This window comes from Cherax quadricarinatus, chromosome 15 (genome assembly GCF_038502225.1).
Source record: "Cherax quadricarinatus isolate ZL_2023a chromosome 15, ASM3850222v1, whole genome shotgun sequence".
NCBI lineage: Eukaryota > Metazoa > Arthropoda > Malacostraca > Decapoda > Parastacidae > Cherax > Cherax quadricarinatus.
In genome coordinates, this window is record NC_091306.1 from 29,170,466 (window position 1) to 29,194,153 (window position 23,688).

The following is a 23,688-nucleotide window of genomic DNA, read 5'->3' on the forward strand; positions in this document are numbered from 1 at the left end:
TGATGAGGAAAAAAAGGTGAGTGGTGCATTGAGGTATATGTGGAGACAAAAAACGTTATCTATGGAGGCAAAGAAGGGAATGAATGAAAGTACAGTAGTACCAACACTCTTATATGGGTGTGAAGCTTGGGTTGCAAATGCTGCAGCGAGGAGGCGGTTGGAGGCAGTGGAGATGTCCTGTCTAAGGGCAATGTGTGGTGCAAATATTTTGCAGAAAATTCGGAGTGTGGAAATTAGGAGAAGGTGTGGAGTTAATAAAAGTATTAGTCAGAGGGCTGAAGAGGGGTTGTTGAGGTGGTTTGGTCATTTAGAGAGAATGGATCAAAGTAGAATGACATGGAGAGCATATAAATCTGTAGGGGAAGGAAGGCGGGGTAGGAGTCGTCCTCGAAAAGGTTGGAAGGAAGGGGTAAAGGAGGTTTTGTGGGCGAGGGGCTTGGACTTCCAGCAAGTGTGTGTGAGCATGTTCGATAGGAGTGAATGGAGGCGAATTGTATTTGGGACCTGACGAGCTGTTGGTGTCATGTAGGGGGGTATTGGTTAGGGGAATATGGGGGTAAGCGGAGGGAGTCAGTAGGTAGGTGACAGGCGAGGCAGTAGGAGGGATGAGTGCAGAGGTTGGTAGGTAATGAGGTCACTGGTGGCTACACCTTCCCCTCTCATTACTTTACTCACCACACTACTCACCCTCTCACTACTTGAAATAAAAAATAAAAGAATAAATAATGGAGACAGTGAACATTACTATTCTACTCAAACACAGTTTATTATTAAGTCCTTGTACAATAATATATTTGGGAACAGGAGAACATTATTGTGGTTTAGATAAATGGGGTGGTACACATAAGCAGTGAGACAGGGAACACAATCAACTTGACGAAAATGAATATAACTTACAATATGGTTCAGAGGACAGTTCATCACAGGAACTAAGCCACAGGTCCCAAGACCTACACAGCACGAGTACTGTGCCAAGCCAGTACTCTGCCCAATGCCTCCAACAGTCTCTCCTCCCGAGACTCTCCAGCTCAGCTCTGCTCCCAGGCCAGAGCTCTGCCCGAATCTCCCAATCATGCTCTTCCTTGGGCTTATATTGTCCTGAGAGCACCCCCCACAATGAGGTGTGCACACGTGGTGTTGATCTGATGCCAAGGTCTGACACTGTCCAGAACAAAAGACCTCAGTCTTAAGCCAGAAAGGCGTGTCTCTGACAGACATTTGCCAAGGCAAGGTGACCATATAATTGGTTAAATTAGGTCTCCCCAGAGACCTCACAAGCCCAGCTGAACTACATCACATTGGAGTGTGAGTAGGGTAATATTTAGTGAAGAGATTCAGGGAAACTGGTTATTTTTATATAGCCAGACTCGAGGACTGGAAATGAGAAGTACAATGCCTGCACTCTAAAGAAGGGGTTTGGGATATTGGCGATTTGGAGGGATATGTTGTGTATCTTTATACGTATATGCTTCTAAACTGTTGTATTCTGGGCACCTCTACAAAACCAGTGATTATGTGTGAGTGAGGTGAAAGTGTTGAATGATGATGAAAGTATTTTCTTTTTGGGGATTTTCTTTCTTTTTGGGTCACCCTGCCTCGGTGGGAGATGGCCGACTTGTTACATATATATATATATATATATATATATATATATATATATATATATATATATATATATATATATATATATATATATATATATATATATATATATATATATATATATATATATATATATATATATATATATATATATATATGTCGTGCCGAATAGGCAGAACTTGCGATCTTGGCTTAAATAGCGACGTTCATCTTGCCATTTAAGACAAGTGAAAATTTGTATATGCAATAATTTCGCCAAAATCATTCTGAACCTAACGAAAAAAAATATTTCACTGTGTTAGTTTAGTATTAAATTATTGTAAACAAATCTAAAATATATTTAGTTGGGTTAGGTTAAAATAAATTGTTCTTGTTACAATAAGGTTAGGTAAGTTTTCTAAGATTCTTTTGGTGCAAAATTAAAAATTGTTACATCAACATTAATGAAAAAAATATATCTTTAAACGTATAAGAGAAAATTTCAGAAAGGACATAATTTTAAATGAGTTCTTGCTAATTGACCAGTTTTACATATTCGGCACGACATATATATATATATATATATATATATATATATATATATATATATATGTGTGTGTGTGTGTGTGTGTGTGTGTGTGTGTGTGTGTGTGTGTGTGTGTGTGTGTGTGTGTGTGTGTGTGTGTTATTGTAACCACGAACGAGTGGTATTGATCAATAGCAACACTGCACTAGCCAAGGACTCGAACCCATGCTGCTTTGGCCTGCCTCATGGAGAGCAAAAACACATGATGCCCTAATCCACTGGACCATACGATCCTTAAGAGTAGCACATCCAACGGAACTGGATGTTGTACTCGCTACCCAAGGACACAAGATGGTATGGATGACTCTAGGCTAATTTCATTCTAGTCCCTGTCTGGTGTTGTGAGATTTTGTGTCCTTCCTTATAATAAATTTAATATTGTCTCCACTTAATGTGAAGGTACATGCTGGCCTTTTTGTTTTTTGTATTTTAAATAATATAAATGCCTTTAGACTAAGCAGGTCGTTTACCCTTTAGGAGCCAGGACTCTTATTTACATTGCGCACCCAAAAGCGTAACAGCATATCCCTAATGAAAAGTAGGGGCGCCATTAGTACACTAAGAGAAAACAATAAATGTCCGGGGCTCAAGACTGTTCAACAGCCTCCCACCATCCATAAGGGGAATTACTAGTAGACCCCAGGTTGTCTTTAAGAGGAAGCTGGAAAGATACCTAAAGTCAGTGCCTGATCACCCAGGCTATGGTTCGTACGTTGGACTATGTGCGGCTAGCAGTAACAGCCTAGTTGATCAGGCCCTGATCCACCGGGAGGCCTGGTCATGGACCGGGCCGCGGGGGCGTTGATCCCTTGAATACCCTCCAGGTAGGATGGGTTTCCTCCTGAGAGACTTAAGTAGGACGATGAAGATACAATTAAACATTCCACTATAAGTTAGATAGCTACGGCAGCTTAGGAGGTTTTCTTCCAGCAGGCGGCGTGTCAAACACGGGTGGGGGGTTGACGTTGAAATTGAAATGAAAAACATAATTAAAAAAATTTGCATATGCATTCAGAACAATATTTTTACAGGTCGCATCGCTTGTAATCATAAACGGATTCGTGATTACAAGGAAAGGCTGCTTGTTATTTGTAGTTGAAATGATAAAAAAATACTGTTTATTTTGAAAAATCCAGGGCTAGGCGTCATGCCCGATGTTGTTTATTACAAAAGGCGTTTTTTTGCACGAATGTTGGAAGGAACAACTTGTTGCACACAAGTATAAAAGCGCACTGACACGGAAATCATCTTACACGAACCTTCTCAGTCTCAACATGAAATATATAGCAGAATATTTGTCAATATCAGTGACTAGGATTTTATCGCACTTTGGAATGGAAATGGAATGGAATGAACATTGAGACGGAAAGTGGAATTAATATAGTTAAAAAAAATAGATGTAAGGAATATTTCACGTCAGTTGGTAGAACATTAGGGGGCGAGTGTGAGAGCCAGAGCTTGGCTCCCAGTAATAGTTAAACTCCAGCTTATAGGGTAGGCAAGGCCACAGACTGTTTCCAGCAACACAACTTGGTAAGTGTAAAAATGCAATCACAACCTCAGTAGGTATTTGCACAAGACTAAAGGAGCAGTACTGAGTTGCCCTCGCGGGTTTTGCACTTTTTTGTGATTGTCAGAACCGACTATACTAAGTGAAAATAGTGAGCCAGCGAGACTACACTTTCCTCCAGTGATACAGATACTAATTCACCACAATACTCCTGGCAACAACCGATTCATGTGTTTTGACATACACTTTCCTAATGGAAACTAAATGTTTTTTTGAAACTAATACAGTGGCACAGTGTATTAGGAGAGTACACCCGGGAAATGCTGAAAACTTTCCTCCAGATGTACAAATAGGCAGTGGACAAATTTGTATTAATCTGCCGAGGAATATTTTGACTAAAAAGAAAAACCAACCTTGGGAGAGACTGCCAGTAGACGACGACCCAAGAAATTACTATAATTAAATAGTAAACCAGCAAAATCGGAACAATAGCTGCGTCATAGCCACAACAGAAGAAAATGCATGTAGAACTAGAATTAAGTTTACTACGTACAAAGTACTGCGTAAATAATGATGAAAAAACAGTAAGAGGATACGGCTGAAAATGTAAGCCATGCGTCTGTACACAATTTAACTAAATGTAGATAATTGTCTACACTTTATTTTTAAGTTCAGCCAAAAGTTAAAATCGACAAGGGGTTTAAATTCAGTTGGACAAGAGGTTAAGTTCAGCCATAGATCGAGTGCATCATAAAAATGATGAGATGCCAATACCAAAATAAATCACAGGACAGTTTAATGTGAATAAAGTACATTTTTGCAAGTTAATGGATCAGGGCTTTACCAGTGACTTAACTCTCATAATCAAATGCTTCTAGCATATCAAGTTACCTTACTAAGCGTTTGGTCAAACAGTTCAATATAAAACATTACCACATAAGGAGGAACACTGCTACAGGTCTACTGACTGGCCCATGCGCGACAAGTCTTACTCACACCCACTTATGCAGGAATCGAATATAATTGAATGGAATACTGTATATAAGTAATTATCGCTGAAGAAGATCTCAGAAGGGGGTCGAAATATACAGATTAATCAATCTTACGAGTTCTGTCTACATGAGGGTTATTATTGAGCAGTGACAAGTGCTCACCACATTTTAGTTATTCATAAGTAATTAGGTATTTCGGAAGGATGAGTATGGGATGACTAACTTCCCACAAGGGTATGTGATAAATGCTAAAGTTATTAAACCAACTCGTGCAAAATAGCATGAGAGACTTAATAGAGGGCCTTGAGAGAGAGAAAGAGAGGGGGGGGGTATAAAAGGCCCATGATGCTGGGAGGGGAGACCAAGATTTTTTCCTTCCATATTCCCCTTCCCTTCCTCTCCCTGTCCCTCCTCCAGCTGTGTAGTGCCTTTTATTCGGGAAGTGGGACAGGACATCTTAAGATATAGTGATGCTCTAGTAGGAATAACTCCGACCTTACTGGAAAGAAACCTTTGGCTGCTGGTGAACCCATAGTGGAATTATTTCACGCCTTACTGCTGTTTTGTCCTTGACTCAAACACCTAGATAGTTTTTAAGTTTGACATAAGTAGATAGTTCTTCCTGTCTAATAGCCTCCGTTTACGATTCCAAGTCCTCTGCTGTCTGTCTTTCCCATGTGCAACATTTGAGTACTTTCTCTGTGTAAACGTTTCGCTAGCATATGGCTTCATCAGTCCAATACTGTGAAAAACGGTGGAAGAATAGTTTGAAGTAATCAGTCTCTGAGTCTGGAGAAAGACGATGAATTCTGCCTGTTAATTCTAATAATCGTACAGCATATGCGCGGAGAAGGCGCTTATATACTGCAGACAGGTTGGAAAGATACCCAAATATTGGATAAGTGTCTCATCAACCTGTCGGTTTTCTAAATCATTTACGAGTATATAATAATAACTGCCAGACACAGCAACATCTTGGGATCTTGACACAGGGAATTCTTCAGTGCTGGCCTAACCTATAGGCATGACCTACTTCCATTACTGGAGTGCTTAATTAAGTGCTAAATTAACCTCACCTGTCTACAGGTGAGGATGAGAGGGAGAGAGAAAGAGAGAGAGAAAGAGAGAGAGAGAGACAGAGAGAGAGAGAGAGAGAGGAGAGAGAGAGAGAGAGAGAGAGAGAGAGAGAGAGAGAGAGAGAGAGAGAGAGAGAGAGAGAGAGAGAGAGAGGGAGGGAGGGAGAGAGGGAGGGAGGGAAGGAGGGAGACTGGAAGAAAAAGCAGAGATTGGGTAATATATATATATATATATATATATATATATATATATATATATATATATATATATATATATAAACACTGATCTCTGGCTGAAGGAGACTCGAACCTACGAACCTTGGAACAAGGTACGCAGTGCTTTACCAATCTACCCACACTGGACCAATACCTTGCAGTCCAGCTTGCGCTAGACTTTGATCCAAGGCAGCCAGCTTTCAGGGAGAAGGATTACAGCTTTTCATCTCATCCCCTGCATGCATCAGCCTTACTAGAGATATTAACAATGCAAGGAATTCGCAAGAGCAGGCGAAATATACACAAACACTGATCTCTGGCTGAAGGGGGAGCAAGAGAACAGTAGGAGGGGAGTGGGAGAACAGTAGGACTGAAAGCAAGAGAACAGTAGGAGGGAGAACAAGAGAACAGTAGGGGGCAGGAGAAAAGTAGGAGGGGAGTGGGAGAACAGTAGGAGGGGGAGTGGAAGAACAGGAAAAGGGGGAGCAGGAGAACAGGAGGGAAAGTGTTAGAACAGTAGGGAGAGTTTGAGAACAGTAGGTAGGAGAACAAGAGAACAGTAGGCGGGGGAGCAGGAGAACAGTAGGAGGAGAGTGGGAAAACAGTAGGAGGGAGAACAAGAGAACAGCAGTAAAGGCAGCGGGAGAACAATAGAACGGGAGTGGGAGAACAGTAAGATTGAGAACAAGAGAACGGTAGGAGAGGGAGCAGGAGAACAGTAGGAGGGAGAACAAGAGAACAGTAGGAGAGAGAAAAAGAGAACAGTAGGATGGGGAACAAGAGAACAGTAGGAGGGAGAACAAGAGAACAGTAGGTGGGATAACAAGAGAACAGTAGGAGGGGGAGCAGGACAACAGTAGGAGGGGGAGCAGGAGAACAGTACGTAGTGAGTGGGAGAACAGTAGGTGGGAAAGCAAGAGAACAGTAGGAGGGAGAGCAGGACAACAGTAGGAGTGGAGTGAGAGAACAGTAGAAGGGAGAAAAGAACAGTAGGAGAGGGAGCGGGAGAACAATAGGAGGGGAGTGGGAGAGCAGTAGGATTGAGAACAAGAGAACGGTAGGAAGGGGAGCAGAAGAACAGTAGGAGAGGGAACAAGAGAACAGTAGGAAGGGGAACAAGAGAACAGTAGGAGGGGGAACATGAGAACAGTAGGAGGGAGAACAAGAGAACAGTAGGAGGGGGAGCAGGAGAACAGTACGTAGTGAGTGGGAGAACAGTAGGTGGGAGAGCAAGAGAAAAGTAGGAGGGGAGTGGGAGAACAGTAGGAGGGGGAGTGGGAGAGCAGAAGGATTGAGAACAAAAGAACGGTAGGAGGGGGAGCAGGAGAACAGTAGGAGGGAGAACAAGAGAACAGTAGGAGAGAGAACAAGAGAACAGTATGAGGGGAGCTGGAGAACAGTATGAGAGAACAAGAGAACAGTTGGAGGGGAGCAGGAGAACAGTAGGAGAGGAGTGGGAGAACAGTTGGTGGGAGAACAAAAGAACAGTAGAAGAGAGAACAAAAGAACAGCAGGAGAGAGAACAAGAGAACAATAGGAGGGGAACGGGAGAACAGTAGGAGAGAGAGAACAAGAGAACAGTAAGAGGGGGAGCAGGAGAACAGTAAGAAGGAAGTAGGAGAACAGTAGGAGGGAGAACAAGAGAACAGTAGGAGAGAGAACAAGAGAACAGCAGGAGAGAGAACAAGAGAACAATAGGAGGGGAGCGGAACAACAGTAGGAGAGAGAGAACAAGGGAACAGTAAGAGGGGGAGCAGGAGAACAGTAGGAGGGAGAACAAGAGAACAGTAGGAGAAACAACAAGAGAACAGTAGGAGAGGAGCGGGAGAACATTAGGATAGAGCACAAGAGAAGAGTAGGAGGGAGAACAAGAGACCAGTAGGAGAGAGAACAAGAGAACAGTAGGAGAGGGAACAAGAGAACAGTAGGAGAGGGAACAAGAGAACAGTAGGAGGGGGAGCAGGAAAACAGTAGGAGGGGGAGTGGGAGAACAGTAGGATTGAGAACAAGAGAACAGTAGGATTGAGAACAAGAGAACAGTAGGATTGAGAACAAGAGAACAGTAGGATTGAGAACAAGAGAACAGTAGGATTGAGAACAAGAGAACAGTAGGATTGAGAATAAGAGAACAGTAGGAAGGGAGCGGGAGAACATTAGGAGAGAGCACAAGAGAAGAGTAGGAGGGAGAACAAGAGACCAGTAGGAGAGAGAACAAGAGAACCGTAGGAGAGGGAACAAGAGAACAGTAGGAGGGGAGCGGGAGAACATTAGGATAGAGCACAAGAGAAGAGTAGGAGGGAGAACAAGAGACCGGTAGAAGAGAGAACAAGAGAACAGTAGGAGAGGGAACAAGAGAACAGTAGGAGGGGGAGCAGGAAAACAGTAGGAGGGGGAGTGGGAGAACAGTAGGTTTGAGAACAAGAGAACAGTAGGTTTGAGAACAAGAGAACAGTAGGTCTGAGAGCAAGAGAACAGTAGGATTGAGAACAAGAGAACAGTAGGATTGAGAACAAGAGAACAGTAGGATTGAGAAAAAGAGAACAGTAGGATTGAGAATAAGAGAACAGTAGGAAGGGAGCGGGAGAACATTAGGAGAGAGCACAAGAGAAGAGTAGGAGGGAGAACAAGAGAACAGTAGGATTGAGAACAAGAGAACATTAGGATTGAGAATAAGAGAACAGTAGGAAGGGAGCGGGAGAACATTAGGAGAGAGCACAAGAGAAGAGTAGGAGGGAGAACAAGAGACCAGTAGGAGAGAGAACAAGAGAACAGTAGGAGAGGGAACAAGAGAACAGTAGGAGGGGAGCGGGAGAACATTAGGATAGAGCACAAGAGAAGAGTAGGAGGGAGAACAAGAGACCGGTAGAAGAGAGAACAAGAGAACAGTAGGAGAGGGAACAAGAGAACAGTAGGAGGGGGAGCAGGAAAACAGTAGGAGGGGGAGTGGGAGAACAGTAGGTTTGAGAACAAGAGAACAGTAGGTTTGAGAACAAGAGAACAGTAGGTCTGAGAGCAAGAGAACAGTAGGATTGAGAACAAGAGAACAGTAGGATTGAGAACAAGAGAACAGTAGGATTGAGAAAAAGAGAACAGTAGGATTGAGAATAAGAGAACAGTAGGAAGGGAGCGGGAGAACATTAGGAGAGAGCACAAGAGAAGAGTAGGAGGGAGAACAAGAGAACATTAGGAGAGGGAACAAGAGAACAGTAGGAAGGGAGCGGGAGAACATTAGGATAGAGCACAAGAGAAGAGTAGGAGGGAGAACAAGAGACCAGTAGGAGAGAGAACAAGAGAACAGTAGGATTGAGAACAAGAGAACAGTAGGTTTGAGAACAAGAGAACAGTAGGATTGAGAACAAGAGAACAGCAGGATTGAGAATAAGAGAACAGTAGGAAGGGAGCGGGAGAACATTAGGAGAGAGCACAAGAGAAGAGTAGGAGGGAGAACAAGAGACCAGTAGGAGAGAGAACAAGAGAACAGTAGGAGAGGGAACAAGAGAACAGTAGGAGGGGAGCGGGAGAACATTAGGATAGAGCACAAGAGAAGAGTAGGAGGGAGAACAAGAGACCAGTAGAAGAGAGAACAAGAGAACAGTAGGAGAGGGAACAAGAGAACAGTAGGAGGGGGAGCAGGAAAACAGTAGGAGGGGGAGTGGGAGAACAGTAGGTTTGAGAACAAGAGAACAGTAGGTTTGAGAACAAGAGAACAGTAGGTCTGAGAGCAAGAGAACAGTAGGATTGAGAACAAGAGAACAGTAGGATTGAGAACAAGAGAACAGTAGGATTGAGAACAAGAGAACAGTAGGATTGAGAATAAGAGAACAGTAGGAAGGGAGCGGGAGAACATTAGGAGAGAGCACAAGAGAAGAGTAGGAGGGAGAACAAGAGAACATTAGGAGAGGGGACAAGAGAACAGTAGGAAGGGAGCGGGAGAACATTAGGATAGAGCACAAGAGAAGAGTAGGAGGGAGAACAAGAGACCAGTAGAAGAGTAGGAGGGAGAACAAGAGACCAGTAGAAGAGAGAACAAGAGAACAGTAGGATTGAGAACAAGAGAACAGTAGGTTTGAGAACAAGAGAACAGTAGGATTGAGAACAAGAGAACAGTAGGATTGAGAACAAGAGAACAGTAGGATTGAGAACAAGAGAACAGTAGGTTTGAGAACAAGATAACAGTAGGATTGAGAACAAGAGAACAGTAGGATTGAGAACAAGAGAACAGTAAGATTGAGAACAAGAGAACAGTAGGATTGAGAACAAGAGAACAGTACGATTGAGAACAAGAGAACAGTAGGATTGAGAACAAGAGAACAGTAGGATTGAGAACAAGAGAACAGTAGGAAGGGAGCGGGAGAACATTAGGAGAGAGCACAAGAGAAGAGTAGGAGGGGGAACAAGAGACCAGTAGGAGAGAGAACAAGAGAACATTAGGAGAGGGAACAAAAGAACAGTGGGAGGGGGAGCAGGAGAACTGTAGGAGGGGGAGTGGGAGAACAGTATGTTTGAGAACAAGAGAACAGTAGGACTGAGAACAAGAGAACAGTAGGAGGGGGAGTGGGAGAGCAGTTCTAGGGAGAACAAGAAAACAGTAGGAGGGGGAGTGGGAGAAAAGTAGAAGAGACAACAAGAGAACAGTAGGAGAGACAACAAGAGAACAGTAGGAGAGAGAGCAGGAGAACAGTAGAAGGGAGAACAAGAGAACAGTAGGAGAGAGAACAAGAGAACAGTAGGGAGCGGGAGAACAGTAGGAGAGAGAGCAGGAGAACAGTAGGAGAGAGAACAAGAGAACAGTATGAAAGAGAACAAGAGAGCAGTAGGAGAGAGAACAAGAGAACAGTAGAAGGGGAGCGGGAGAACAGTAGGAGGGAGAACAAGAGAATAGTAGGAGGGGAGTGGGAGAACAGTAGGAGAGAGAACAAGCGAACAGTAGGAGGGGAGCGGGAGAACAGTAGGAGGGAGAACAAGAGAACAGTAGGAGGGGAGCGGGAGAACAGTAGGAGGGAGAACAAGAGAACAGTAGGAGGGGAGCGGGAGAACAGTAGGAGGGAGAACAAGAGAACAGTAGGAGGGGAGCGGGAGAACAGTAGGAGGGAGAACAAGAGAACAGTAGGAGGGGAGCGGGAGAACAGTAGGAGGGAGAACAAGAGAACAGTAGGAGGGGAGCGGGAGAACAGTAGGAGGGAGAACAAGAGAACAGTAGGATTGAGAACAAGAGAACAGTAGGATTGAGAACAAGAGAACAGTAGGATTGAGAACAAGAGAACAGTAGGTTTGAGAACAAGAGAACAGTAGGATTGAGAACAAGAGAACAGTAGGATTGAGAACAAGAGAACAGTAAGATTGAGAACAAGAGAACAGTAGGATTGAAAACAAGAGAACAGTAGGATTGAGAACAAGAGAACAGTAGGATTGAGAACAAGAGAACAGTAGGATGGAGAACAAGAGAACAGTAGGAAGGGAGCGGGAGAACATTAGGAGAGAGCACAAGAGAAGAGTAGGAGGGGGAACAAGAGACCAGTAGGAGAGAGAACAAGAGAACATTAGGAGAGGGAACAAGAGAACAGTGGGAGGGGGAGCAGGAGAACTGTAGGAGGGGGAGTGGGAGAACAGTAGGTTTGAGAATAAGAGAACAGTGGGACTGAGAACAAGAGAACAGTAGGAGGGGGAGTGGGAGAGCAGTACTAGGGAGAACAAGAAAACAGTAGGAGGGGGAGTGGGAGAAAAGTAGAAGAGACAACAATAGAACAGTAGGAGAGACAACAAAAGAACAGTAGGAGAGAGAGCAGGAGAACAGTAGAAGGGAGAACAAGAGAACAGTAGGAGAGAGAACAAGAGAATAGTAGGAGAGAGAACAAGAAAACAGTAGCAGGGGGAGCGAGAGAACAGTAGGAGAGGGAGCAGGAGAACAGTACGAGGGAGAACAAGAGAACAGTAGGAGAGAGAACAAGAGAACAGTAGGGAGCGGGAGAACAGTAGGAGAGAGAGCAGGAGAACAGTAGGAGAGAGAACAAGAGAACAGTATGAAAGAGAACAAGAGAACAGTAGGAGAGAGAACAAGAGAACAGTAGGAGGGGAGCGGGAGAACAGTAGGAGGGAGAACAAGAGAATAGTAGGAGGGGAGTGGGAGAACAGTAGGAGAGAGAACAAGCGAACAGTAGGAGGGGAGCGGGAGAACAGTAGGAGGGAGAACAAGAGAACAGTAGGAGGGGAGCGGGAGAACAGTAGGAGGGAGAACAAGAGAACTGTAGGAGGGGAGCGGGAGAACAGTAGGAGGGAGAACAAGAGAACAGTAGGAGGGGAGCGGGAGAACAGTAGGAGGGAGAACAAGAGAACAGTAGGAGGGGAGCGGGAGAACAGTACGTAGTGAGTGGGAGAACAGTAGGTGGGAAAGCAAGAGAACAGTAGGAGGGAGAGCAGGACAACAGTAGGAGTGGAGTGAGAGAACAGTAGAAGGGAGAAAAGAACAGTAGGAGAGGGAGCGGGAGAACAATAGGAGGGGAGTGGGAGAGCAGTAGGATTGAGAACAAGAGAACGGTAGGAAGGGGAGCAGAAGAACAGTAGGAGAGGGAACAAGAGAACAGTAGGAAGGGGAACAAGAGAACAGTAGGAGGGGGAACATGAGAACAGTAGGAGGGAGAACAAGAGAACAGTAGGAGGGGGAGCAGGAGAACAGTACGTAGTGAGTGGGAGAACAGTAGGTGGGAGAGCAAGAGAAAAGTAGGAGGGGAGTGGGAGAACAGTAGGAGGGGGAGTGGGAGAGCAGAAGGATTGAGAACAAAAGAACGGTAGGAGGGGGAGCAGGAGAACAGTAGGAGGGAGAACAAGAGAACAGTAGGAGAGAGAACAAGAGAACAGTATGAGGGGAGCTGGAGAACAGTATGAGAGAACAAGAGAACAGTTGGAGGGGAGCAGGAGAACAGTAGGAGAGGAGTGGGAGAACAGTTGGTGGGAGAACAAAAGAACAGTAGAAGAGAGAACAAAAGAACAGCAGGAGAGAGAACAAGAGAACAATAGGAGGGGAACGGGAGAACAGTAGGAGAGAGAGAACAAGAGAACAGTAAGAGGGGGAGCAGGAGAACAGTAAGAAGGAAGTAGGAGAACAGTAGGAGGGAGAACAAGAGAACAGTAGGAGAGAGAACAAGAGAACAGCAGGAGAGAGAACAAGAGAACAATAGGAGGGGAGCGGAACAACAGTAGGAGAGAGAGAACAAGGGAACAGTAAGAGGGGGAGCAGGAGAACAGTAGGAGGGAGAACAAGAGAACAGTAGGAGAAACAACAAGAGAACAGTAGGAGAGGAGCGGGAGAACATTAGGATAGAGCACAAGAGAAGAGTAGGAGGGAGAACAAGAGACCAGTAGGAGAGAGAACAAGAGAACAGTAGGAGAGGGAACAAGAGAACAGTAGGAGAGGGAACAAGAGAACAGTAGGAGGGGGAGCAGGAAAACAGTAGGAGGGGGAGTGGGAGAACAGTAGGATTGAGAACAAGAGAACAGTAGGATTGAGAACAAGAGAACAGTAGGATTGAGAACAAGAGAACAGTAGGATTGAGAACAAGAGAACAGTAGGATTGAGAACAAGAGAACAGTAGGATTGAGAATAAGAGAACAGTAGGAAGGGAGCGGGAGAACATGAGGAGAGAGCACAAGAGAAGAGTAGGAGGGAGAACAAGAGACCAGTAGGAGAGAGAACAAGAGAACCGTAGGAGAGGGAACAAGAGAACAGTAGGAGGGGAGCGGGAGAACATTAGGATAGAGCACAAGAGAAGAGTAGGAGGGAGAACAAGAGACCGGTAGAAGAGAGAACAAGAGAACAGTAGGAGAGGGAACAAGAGAACAGTAGGAGGGGGAGCAGGAAAACAGTAGGAGGGGGAGTGGGAGAACAGTAGGTTTGAGAACAAGAGAACAGTAGGTTTGAGAACAAGAGAACAGTAGGTCTGAGAGCAAGAGAACAGTAGGATTGAGAACAAGAGAACAGTAGGATTGAGAACAAGAGAACAGTAGGATTGAGAAAAAGAGAACAGTAGGATTGAGAATAAGAGAACAGTAGGAAGGGAGCGGGAGAACATTAGGAGAGAGCACAAGAGAAGAGTAGGAGGGAGAACAAGAGAACAGTAGGATTGAGAACAAGAGAACATTAGGATTGAGAATAAGAGAACAGTAGGAAGGGAGCGGGAGAACATTAGGAGAGAGCACAAGAGAAGAGTAGGAGGGAGAACAAGAGACCAGTAGGAGAGAGAACAAGAGAACAGTAGGAGAGGGAACAAGAGAACAGTAGGAGGGGAGCGGGAGAACATTAGGATAGAGCACAAGAGAAGAGTAGGAGGGAGAACAAGAGACCGGTAGAAGAGAGAACAAGAGAACAGTAGGAGAGGGAACAAGAGAACAGTAGGAGGGGGAGCAGGAAAACAGTAGGAGGGGGAGTGGGAGAACAGTAGGTTTGAGAACAAGAGAACAGTAGGTTTGAGAACAAGAGAACAGTAGGTCTGAGAGCAAGAGAACAGTAGGATTGAGAACAAGAGAACAGTAGGATTGAGAACAAGAGAACAGTAGGATTGAGAAAAAGAGAACAGTAGGATTGAGAATAAGAGAACAGTAGGAAGGGAGCGGGAGAACATTAGGAGAGAGCACAAGAGAAGAGTAGGAGGGAGAACAAGAGAACATTAGGAGAGGGAACAAGAGAACAGTAGGAAGGGAGCGGGAGAACATTAGGATAGAGCACAAGAGAAGAGTAGGAGGGAGAACAAGAGACCAGTAGGAGAGAGAACAAGAGAACAGTAGGATTGAGAACAAGAGAACAGTAGGTTTGAGAACAAGAGAACAGTAGGATTGAGAACAAGAGAACAGCAGGATTGAGAATAAGAGAACAGTAGGAAGGGAGCGGGAGAACATTAGGAGAGAGCACAAGAGAAGAGTAGGAGGGAGAACAAGAGACCAGTAGGAGAGAGAACAAGAGAACAGTAGGAGAGGGAACAAGAGAACAGTAGGAGGGGAGCGGGAGAACATTAGGATAGAGCACAAGAGAAGAGTAGGAGGGAGAACAAGAGACCAGTAGAAGAGAGAACAAGAGAACAGTAGGAGAGGGAACAAGAGAACAGTAGGAGGGGGAGCAGGAAAACAGTAGGAGGGGGAGTGGGAGAACAGTAGGTTTGAGAACAAGAGAACAGTAGGTTTGAGAACAAGAGAACAGTAGGTCTGAGAGCAAGAGAACAGTAGGATTGAGAACAAGAGAACAGTAGGATTGAGAACAAGAGAACAGTAGGATTGAGAACAAGAGAACAGTAGGATTGAGAATAAGAGAACAGTAGGAAGGGAGCGGGAGAACATTAGGAGAGAGCACAAGAGAAGAGTAGGAGGGAGAACAAGAGAACATTAGGAGAGGGGACAAGAGAACAGTAGGAAGGGAGCGGGAGAACATTAGGATAGAGCACAAGAGAAGAGTAGGAGGGAGAACAAGAGACCAGTAGAAGAGTAGGAGGGAGAACAAGAGACCAGTAGAAGAGAGAACAAGAGAACAGTAGGATTGAGAACAAGAGAACAGTAGGTTTGAGAACAAGAGAACAGTAGGATTGAGAACAAGAGAACAGTAGGATTGAGAACAAGAGAACAGTAGGATTGAGAACAAGAGAACAGTAGGTTTGAGAACAAGATAACAGTAGGATTGAGAACAAGAGAACAGTAGGATTGAGAACAAGAGAACAGTAAGATTGAGAACAAGAGAACAGTAGGATTGAGAACAAGAGAACAGTACGATTGAGAACAAGAGAACAGTAGGATTGAGAACAAGAGAACAGTAGGATGGAGAACAAGAGAACAGTAGGAAGGGAGCGGGAGAACATTAGGAGAGAGCACAAGAGAAGAGTAGGAGGGGGAACAAGAGACCAGTAGGAGAGAGAACAAGAGAACATTAGGAGAGGGAACAAAAGAACAGTGGGAGGGGGAGCAGGAGAACTGTAGGAGGGGGAGTGGGAGAACAGTATGTTTGAGAACAAGAGAACAGTAGGACTGAGAACAAGAGAACAGTAGGAGGGGGAGTGGGAGAGCAGTTCTAGGGAGAACAAGAAAACAGTAGGAGGGGGAGTGGGAGAAAAGTAGAAGAGACAACAAGAGAACAGTAGGAGAGACAACAAGAGAACAGTAGGAGAGAGAGCAGGAGAACAGTAGAAGGGAGAACAAGAGAACAGTAGGAGAGAGAACAAGAGAACAGTAGGGAGCGGGAGAACAGTAGGAGAGAGAGCAGGAGAACAGTAGGAGAGAGAACAAGAGAACAGTATGAAAGAGAACAAGAGAGCAGTAGGAGAGAGAACAAGAGAACAGTAGAAGGGGAGCGGGAGAACAGTAGGAGGGAGAACAAGAGAATAGTAGGAGGGGAGTGGGAGAACAGTAGGAGAGAGAACAAGCGAACAGTAGGAGGGGAGCGGGAGAACAGTAGGAGGGAGAACAAGAGAACAGTAGGAGGGGAGCGGGAGAACAGTAGGAGGGAGAACAAGAGAACAGTAGGAGGGGAGCGGGAGAACAGTAGGAGGGAGAACAAGAGAACAGTAGGAGGGGAGCGGGAGAACAGTAGGAGGGAGAACAAGAGAACAGTAGGAGGGGAGCGGGAGAACAGTAGGAGGGAGAACAAGAGAACAGTAGGAGGGGAGCGGGAGAACAGTAGGAGGGAGAACAAGAGAACAGTAGGATTGAGAACAAGAGAACAGTAGGATTGAGAACAAGAGAACAGTAGGATTGAGAACAAGAGAACAGTAGGTTTGAGAACAAGAGAACAGTAGGATTGAGAACAAGAGAACAGTAGGATTGAGAACAAGAGAACAGTAAGATTGAGAACAAGAGAACAGTAGGATTGAAAACAAGAGAACAGTAGGATTGAGAACAAGAGAACAGTAGGATTGAGAACAAGAGAACAGTAGGATGGAGAACAAGAGAACAGTAGGAAGGGAGCGGGAGAACATTAGGAGAGAGCACAAGAGAAGAGTAGGAGGGGGAACAAGAGACCAGTAGGAGAGAGAACAAGAGAACATTAGGAGAGGGAACAAGAGAACAGTGGGAGGGGGAGCAGGAGAACTGTAGGAGGGGGAGTGGGAGAACAGTAGGTTTGAGAATAAGAGAACAGTGGGACTGAGAACAAGAGAACAGTAGGAGGGGGAGTGGGAGAGCAGTACTAGGGAGAACAAGAAAACAGTAGGAGGGGGAGTGGGAGAAAAGTAGAAGAGACAACAATAGAACAGTAGGAGAGACAACAAAAGAACAGTAGGAGAGAGAGCAGGAGAACAGTAGAAGGGAGAACAAGAGAACAGTAGGAGAGAGAACAAGAGAATAGTAGGAGAGAGAACAAGAAAACAGTAGCAGGGGGAGCGAGAGAACAGTAGGAGAGGGAGCAGGAGAACAGTACGAGGGAGAACAAGAGAACAGTAGGAGAGAGAACAAGAGAACAGTAGGGAGCGGGAGAACAGTAGGAGAGAGAGCAGGAGAACAGTAGGAGAGAGAACAAGAGAACAGTATGAAAGAGAACAAGAGAACAGTAGGAGAGAGAACAAGAGAACAGTAGGAGGGGAGCGGGAGAACAGTAGGAGGGAGAACAAGAGAATAGTAGGAGGGGAGTGGGAGAACAGTAGGAGAGAGAACAAGCGAACAGTAGGAGGGGAGCGGGAGAACAGTAGGAGGGAGAACAAGAGAACAGTAGGAGGGGAGCGGGAGAACAGTAGGAGGGAGAACAAGAGAACTGTAGGAGGGGAGCGGGAGAACAGTAGGAGGGAGAACAAGAGAACAGTAGGAGGGGAGCGGGAGAACAGTAGGAGGGAGAACAAGAGAACAGTAGGAGGGGAGCGGGAGAACAGTAGGAGGGAGAACAAGAGAACTGTAGGAGGGGAGCGGGAGAACAGTAGGAGGGAGAACAAGAGAACAGTAGGAGGGGAGCGGGAGAACAGTAGGAGGGAGAACAAGAGAACAGTAGGAGGGGAGCGGGAGAACAGTAGGAGGGAGAACAAGAGAACAGTAGGAGGGGAGCGGGAGAACAGTAGGAGGGAGAACAAGAGAACAGTAGGAGGGGAGCGGGAGAACAGTAGGAGGGAGAACAAGAGAACAGTAGGAGGGGAGCGGGAGAACAGTAGGAGGGGAGCGGGAGAACAGTAGGAGGGAGAACAAGAGAACAGTAGGAGGGGAGCGGGAGAACAGTAGGAGGGAGAACAAGAGAACAGTAGGAGGGGAGCGGGAGAACAGTAGGAGGGAGAACAAGAGAACAGTAGGAGGGGAGCGGGAGAACAGTAGGAGGGAGAACAAGAGAACAGTAGGAGGGGAGCGGGAGAACAGTAGGAGGGAGAACAAGAGAACAGTAGGAGGGGAGCGGGAGAACAGTAGGAGGGAGAACAAGAGAACAGTAGGAGGGGAGCGGGAGAACAGTAGGAGGGAGAACAAGAGAACAGTAGGAGGGGAGCGGGAGAACAGTAGGAGGGAGAACAAGAGAACAGTAGGAGGGGAGCGGGAGAACAGTAGGAGGGAGAACAAGAGAACAGTAGGAGGGGAGCGGGAGAACAGTAGGAGGGAGAACAAGAGAACAGTAGGAGGGGAGCGGGAGAACAGTAGGAGGGAGAACAAGAGAACAGTAGGAGGGGAGCGGGAGAACAGTAGGAGGGAGAACAAGAGAACAGTAGGAGGGGAGCGGGAGAACAGTAGGAGGGAGAACAAGAGAACAGTAGGAGGGGAGCGGGAGAACAGTAGGAGGGAGAACAAGAGAACAGTAGGAGGGGAGCGGGAGAACAGTAGGAGGGAGAACAAGAGAACAGTAGGAGGGGAGCGGGAGAACAGTAGGAGGGAGAACAAGAGAACAGTAGAAGCGGGAGATATTAATTTATTAACTAAATGATTTAGTTATTATTTACTAACTTGTAACTCTGGTCTCAACAAGTCATCTTCTCCGTCTGTGAAAATCACAAAGATTTTCTGAATAATTTAATCCTGTAAAAGCAACATATAGAAAATTAACAGTTATGTATTTCGAAGTCAAGTATTCATGAGTCGGAAATAAAAGTATGATTTAGGTGTTCAGTACCGACTCTCAGAGGAAATGTAAACACATATGCAGTATAATGTGATCCTTTATTGACAACGTTTCACCCACACAGTGGGCTTTTTCAAGTCACACACAGAAAAAGCCCACTGTGTGGGTGAAACGTTGTCAATAAAGGATCACATTATACTGCATATGTGTTTATATTTCCACTGTGTCGCTATTTGATACCATTTATTTCCACCGACTCTCAGAGCTGGAAAGTGATCAAGGGAACACAATGTTCTTGTCTGCTGAGAAGGTTATGTATAGCCCTTAAACGGGTAAGCCAGTGGAAGGCCTCGATCAGATGATCAAAAGCTCCAGTGGCGGGTGATCACGTGACTAAGACCTGCGTCAGGAAACATGTCCTTTCTCCTTATGAATCCTACCTATTTGAAAATTCTTTGGTACGAAATTAATACAAGAACTGTAAATGAAAAAGTAAGGTATAGTTTTACATTATTGTTGTACTTGTATTAGGTGATGGCTGTGCTGTTTACCTGGAGAGAGTTCTGTGCTGTGCTGTGCTACTAGAAGCTGCGCTGCTTTGTGGTTATTGTATCTCCTGTCAGGAATATGCTTCTAAACACTTCCTTCTCTATAGATCCGTTTCCTTCATAACTATTAACGTGTTGCTTCATTTCAGGTGACCGCGAGAAGTGCTATAAATCACGCATGCTTTCTTGTGGTTACCTGCTGTCTACATATCTACCTGGAGTCTACCTGCAAGTTGTTCCAAATTCTCTCGTCTCACCATGCATATTTTCTGACAACATTCACTAGGAATAATACAAATACCGGGGTCGTTGTTTTCGAACATGGCTGCTATAGTTCCTTTTAAGTACTGATGATGCTACATTTGGCTATAACTATTTTAATGTTACATAATGGGAGCGCCTTGGTCACGTCCTCAGATTCACTGTTGTAGAGGAGTGTGTCAAAATTGACAGGAGTGATTTCACTACTTTATCATTAATCTGTTCTGTTATGTTCAATAATAACTCACATAGAGACTGAAACTAAGGAGATTAATTGATCTGTATATTTCGACCCCCTTCTGGGAGCCTCTTCAGCAGATGAGGATCCCTGTTGTGAAACTTAGTCTTGCTTGATGAATGCAGCTGCACTCTTCTTAGAATTCGCAACGCACTCGCCTCACACACTGAGTGTCTGTGGTTCAGTCCCCTCCCTAGTGGAAACGTTGGGCATGTTTCCTTACACCTGCTGTCACTCTTCACCTAGCGGTAAGTAGGTAGCTGGGTGTTAGTCGACTGGTGTGGGTAGCATCCTGGGGGACAAGATTAAAAGATCACGATGGAAATAAGAGAGACAAACCTTGATGATGCACTGACTTTCTTGGTTAGGTTAGGTAAGGTTCGTCAGGAAACAGGACAAGTGTTTCCTGACGGATTATCCTGGGTGCCTAACCCTCCGGGTTAAAAATACGAAAAAAATCTTATCTTATCGCTTGGAAAACTCGGGCAGTAAACATAGGAAAAAATATAAACATTGTGGCCAACAGCAGTATTACTGGAGAAGTGCAGAATCAGCTCAGTGTTCGCGGTGGATGAGTAACGTAAGTTCAACAATGCGTAAGTCAACAGTAGAAGGCAAGAGTGGTGCATCAGTGTATGTTAGTAATGGTAGCAGCCAGCGCCCTCGCTAGGCCTGCCTACCTTCACATACCATAAAATAAACATTCAGTCTCTCTCCCTCCCTCCCTCTCTCTCTCTCTCTCTCTCTCTCTCTCTCTCTCTCTCTCTCTCTCTCTCTCTCTCTCTCTCTCTCTCTCTCTCTCTCTCTCTCTCTCTCTCTCTCTCTCTCTCACTCTCACTACCAAGGTGTGGGTGGTTTTCCAATAACATTTTGATGCTCATCATCACACATACCGTGCCAAGGCCCGCACTAATACTTAGTGAAATGTTTACAGTCATCTTGAGAATCGTATACTAATTTAAAAATGTTACAAGAATGTCTACAGCTGTATTTTAAAGAGACATAAAGGTTGTGGTGAGGCAACACTTGGCAACCTCCAGTCCTCATTTTGGAGGCCGGAGCCGCGTCTGAGGCCTAACACATAGCTCTTTAACTTTCTCAAATCATTACTCCACAGCTAACTAGAGTATTTTTATTGGTGTGTTCGGACGGTGAATGTTAAAAAATATTATTTAGTGAAGTGGAGCTTGTCGAGATAAGGAGGGGGAGGAGGGGTGATATTAATTAGTAATATCCTCGTGTGGTTGACTTCGTACACGGTCCCCTACAGTTGGGGGGTTGGGGGGTGATGGAAGGAGGGGGGTTCAACGGTTAAGTTCCCCCTCCATTGATACGCATTGATTCATGGCTACTATTATTCCTTTCATTATATTAAAATTGGTCAATCAGGTAGTCTTGTGTGCAGGTCCTAAGGCAGAGACTTTCCTCAGTGCTCCTGCAGGAAGCTCTGGCTATTTATGGTATGAGATCTGCAGCGTCAGACTCAAGCTCAACTTTCTCTAGTTTTCTAGAAAGTGGGATTGTTGTTCACGGTGGTTCATGTTTCTACGGGGAGTTTCATGAGGTGAATCTCGCCAGAACTTGAGGTAAGTTCCCATGTTTAATGACCTGAGTTCCATAATGAAAATTACCAGACATGCAGAATTAGTAACGTTCTATACTTGTGTTCCTAAATCATGTCTGCTCTCAAGACCATAGCAAATATTGAAACCTATTTACGTTAAGTAAGGTTTGTCAGGAAATAGGACAAGTGTTTCCTGATGCGGGTCTTAATATATTTAATGGTAGGTAGGTATTAGGTTTGTCAGAAAACAGAACAACTCACAGCTGGAGCTTTCGGTCATCTGATCGAGGACTTCCGCTGGCTTACCAGTCCACCTCTTTCAAAATCATGTTTATGATTATAACCATTAGTGATAAAAATTTACATAACAGATGTCAAATACTTTATATCTTAATTGAATATTTTAATTGAATATATCAATATGAGTAAGCTTAGAGGAATTTGCAGGTATTTATTTATCGTGGTCGATCTTAAGCTTATAATTGGCCTACAAGTGTGGTCTTGACCAGGTCTGTGTTATATCCCGGGGACACAACGTTGTTCTCTCCCCGTGTGCTACCCCTCAAGGGAGGTTCCTGGATGCTGAATGCTTTCAGTTTCCCCACGTGTTGTATGATCCCACAAATGTAATAATAATGTCCCAGTGTGCTTATTTACAAAATTGTTGATAAATTATCATACGGAAACAACCTGTCAAAAGATTAAACTTGTTTACATAAACATCACTAAAACTTCTATGAACCTTACACTATATAAACTATAATGTATAGCAGTGTATATAACAATATGTAGCCTATATAAATTCTAATGTATTTTAATGTATATAAACTCATTGAACTTTTCAGAAATGTAGCCAGTTCAAGTTGGCAGTGATATGGTCTTCGATTCGTTCTGCAACTTCTGGGGTAAGTCTTGTAATGACTTGGAAATACCTATGTTGCACATGAGACAAACAGAAGCGTAGACAATCTCCTGGACATATTCAGGGAACATGGCTATTCAAGTCACGCACATATACGCGTGTACACATGCGCTAAGTTAAAGTACACATTCGAGGAACAACTAATTAGTTAAAAAACTCGCACACACACACACACACACAAACACACACACACACAAACACACACACACACACACACACACACACACACACACACACACACACACACACACACACACACACACACAGACTCAGAAGTGTCCCTGTTTGCAGATGATGTGAAGTTAATGAGGAGAATTAAATTAGATGAGAACCAGGCAGGACTACAAAGAGACCTGGACAAGCTGGAAGCTTGGTTCAGCAACTGGCTCCTCGAGTTTAGCCCCGCCAAATACAAAGTCATGAAGACTGGAGAAAGGCAAAGAAGACCGCAGACAGAGTATAGGCTAGGCAGCCAAAGATTGCAAACTTCACTCAAGGAAAAGGATCTTGGAGTGAGTATAATTCCGAGCACATTTCCTGAAACGGACATCAACCAGATAACTGCTGCAGCATATGGGCTCCTGGCAAACCTAAGAATAGCGTTCCGATACCTCAGTAAGGAATGGTTCAAGATTCTGTACACCGTGTACGTCAGGCCCAGTTTGGAACCCACACCTGGTCAAACACGTCAAGAAATTAGAGAAAGTGCAAATGTTTCCAACAGGGCTAGTTGCAGAGCTTAGGGGAATGGGGAATGTCTTACGAAGAAAGGTTAAGGGAAGTCTGCCTGACGACACTGGAGGACAGGAGGGTTAGGTGAAACATGATAGCGACATACAAAATACTGCGAGGAATTGACAAGGTGGACAAAGACAGGATGTTCCAGAGATGGGGCACAGAAACAAGGCGTTACAATTGGAAGTTGAAGACTGAGATGAATCAAAGAGCTGTTAGGAAGTATTTCTTTAGTTATAGAGTTGTCAGGAAGTGGAATAGTCTGGCATGCGATGTAGTGGGGGCAGGAACCATACATAGTTTTAAGACGAGGTGCTGTATAGCCCTTGTGGCTTAGCGCTTCTTTTTGATTATAATAATAATAATAATTAAGACGAGGTATGATAAAGCTCATGGAGCAGGGCGAAAGAGGACCTAATAGCGATCAATGAAGGGGCGGGGCCAGGAGCTATGTCTCGACCCCTG